This window comes from Morone saxatilis, unplaced genomic scaffold, assembly GCF_004916995.1.
Source record: "Morone saxatilis isolate NCDOM2014 unplaced genomic scaffold, NCSU_SB_2.0 Contig17, whole genome shotgun sequence".
NCBI classification, from domain to species: Eukaryota; Metazoa; Chordata; class Actinopteri; family Moronidae; genus Morone; species Morone saxatilis.
The window spans coordinates 14,561,055-14,564,131 of record NW_023339729.1 but is presented as its reverse complement, the minus strand read 5'-3'; the positions used below and the strand labels follow the sequence as shown (position 1 = coordinate 14,564,131).

Genomic DNA, 3,077 nt, shown 5'->3' with positions numbered 1-3,077 from the left:
GGGTGGGTGGGTGAGAGAAGGGGGGTGGGGGGGTTGACCTCGATTGCCGCCCGGGATGAGAGAGTCTGTAGCCTGGCGTGCTTTCCTTTCTATGTGGTCTTACCTTTTTCCTCTTTGCAGTTGAGTCGGGACTGTGGGAGCGCGCGTCTGATCGCTGTCTTCAACTTGGGGTGAAGAAAGACAGAGGAAACTCCTCGGGATTCTCCGTACACCGAGCTCTGATCCGGATATTCTGGTGAGCACACTTTGGCCAAAATTGTTGCTTTATTTATTTATTTATTTATTTTTACATCCTTTGCATTCTCCGGCAAACATTTGAAAGTGCTCCTTTCTGATTTGTTGTGCTGATTTAGGAACGGGCGCGTCTGAATGTCCCTTGCACTTTTATCCTCTTTGAAATTATTGCCATGAAACACTGAAAGAAGCATTTCGGTTGCTTGCTTTCAGGAGCTCGAAAAGACAGCGTGGCGGCACAAGCTTTTTTTTTTTACCCCATGGCAGCGAAGTTCTCGCTTATTATGCATGGGAATTAAACGTGGCCATTTGTGACAATTATCAGTCAGTATTCCTATCACGGAGGGAGAAGAGAGAGTAAAATACAGCCGGCGAGGGTGAAGGAGTGGGGGAGAGATTAGGTGAGAGGAGTGAGGAGTGTGAGAAGAAAGAAACATTTGAGGGATCCCTCAGGGAAGCGTTGCTTCCCTCCTTTTATGAGAGGGGTTTTATTAGTCTTTTATTTCTCTACAATGATGACATTGTCTGATATTGTTCTAAAGCCTCTACTTAATATGCTATTGTTGTCAGTGCCATTACTCCCCTTTATATATATGGATATAAATATATATATGTATAGTGACATCCTACAGTACTGCTGGCTGTGCTGTAGGCAGAAATCTATGGGGCCATTTGCTGCTTTTATTGTCCTGTTTATCAATTAAGCTTGTCTATAATGGAGATATCACACTTCCTCCAACATAAAACATTACTCTCCCACACACCATCCGTTAGCATCTCACCTCCCACATAGCCACACTTGCTGTCCACAGCCGATTATCTGGTTATGTGCCACCATTTGCACTAATAGAGAGTCCCTACTTAATGTAATGACAACTCGATCTGTCAGCCCATGCACAACAGAGGGCCGCTTAAAGGCTCATAAGCGGTGTCATCAAGGGCAGATTGAGAAGCCGTAAGAGACACACAGGACATGACAAAGTGCCTGTGGAGGTTGTTTGAGTAGTTTGTGATGTGTTTTATTGTCCATGTACAGTAAGGGACCGTCATTGTGAAACATGTACCCAGGAATGTGTGTGTGTGAGTGTGTGTGTCAGCTCTGCTCAGTCATGTGTATGCAAGGAAAGAATAAGTGAGCAAAAAGAAAAGAGGGACAGAGAGAGGGAGAGAGATTATGCTAACTCAAAGTATTGGAGGAAGAGGAAAACCCATGTAAGCAGTTTTTCTTTTAGCTTATATATTTATATATTTAGCTGTCAGGGCCCTCACTGATACACGGTACAGTAGGTTCTTCTGGCTTTGACATGCTTGTCACAAGCGTGTGGTTTATATGAACGAAGGCCACTGCTTATTTTAGCTTAGTTGTACAACAGCAAGACAAACAAGAGGAGGCTAAGAGAATAGAGGATTGACCGAACAAGAACACCGACTTAAATGCAAGTGAACGGGGCTTATAACGCAGGTAACTTGAGAGGAGATTGCTGGACAGCAGTTGAGGGTTCACTGCAATGTCTCTCCGCTCAGGTATTTGCAGGTAAAAGCTAAGGTGAGAGTGCAGAAAGAAAGAAATGATAAAATTATGCGCTACACCAGTGAGTGATGTTTAATAATCAGAATTTATTTGGGGTTTCTAGCTAAAGGTAAAAAGTAAAAACATATCATCCCTCCTCAATGTAGCTCCAGTACTCTCTTAAAGTGAGTGTCAGACTGGGATTCACACAAATGATTCAGTAGAGATTTTTAACCTCATCGTAGACACAGCCAGGCAATCATGCAATGAACCAATCATTTAAACCCTGGCGACCCCCATCAGTTTCTTGTCAGGTGAAAATGAGATGATGTATTCTCAGATGATGTGCTGATATGGCGTCGCTGATGGCAGTCAAGATGATGACAGTGTTCTGGTTAATGATAGTTACAATGCCAATCTTTTGATTATCCCTGATAACTGATAATAAAGTAGGTAGTTAGGTGCATTACGTCATGGTGTTCCAGTGCTGCAGTTATGCCACAGCAAAATCAAAAGGACTTGATTTCCCAGAATGCTCTTCACTCTAAGAGTTGTGTGAGTTACATCGGAGCAAAGGCAAACACCGGGTTAAAGGGCTTTTACAAGAAGCATGCAAGTCATCTTTGGACAGCATGAAAGAATGGATCTACTTGTATTTGTTGTTAAGATAGTGGGCTGGCAGCATCATCGCAGTCTTAAGAACATGACAGTCCGTGCAAAATGGTAGCGGCACACACAGCCAATCCTGATTTTTCCATGTGACAGATTGTGCGTGTGTGTTTTTTTTTTCTTTTCTCCGGTTGTTGTCTGTTCTATCAGACGCACACTTACTAAATCACACATAACAGGCACATACACACTCAAATTTTCTTACGCACATTATCTAATTTTTAACATGGACTAACATGACAAACAAAGCGTTCGACACTTTTTCAAAAATACCCAAAACACATTGAGGCAGGGCTGCAGTCTCACTTGCCTACACACTTAGGTAAAACCTTATTGTGTCTTGGACGTTTCCACCCATTCTTTCATACAGTACGTGGCCTTGGGCTTAAAAATATCTTGAGTACAAACACACAGGCGAGCACACAGTTTTAGCAGGGACAGCCCTGGTGTGTTGGCACAAAACCAGAGAGCCAGTGATAACGAGGTTGAAGTTAGTTAGGATTTTAGCTGCGCCTCAACCTCCTAACACCCTTTCTAAATCTGATTCATCCCAAAATGAGATGTTTTTCCAAGAGAGGGAGATGAAAACACTCTCTCTCTCCCTCTCTCTTTCTCTCTCCCTCCCTTCTTCCCTTGCCAAATACAGTTGAGCCCCCCCCCCCCC

The 3,077-nt window shown here is 43.4% G+C and overlaps 1 protein-coding gene across 1 annotated transcript in view; it reads left to right on the top strand.

The window, feature by feature from the left end:
- Nucleotides 1-3,077, top strand: part of ptprdb (protein tyrosine phosphatase receptor type Db) — a gene marked incomplete in the record, with an annotated part of 146,898 nt that overhangs the window by 254 nt on the left and 143,567 nt on the right. The window contains 1 exon segment of the mRNA XM_035660027.1: nucleotides 121-235.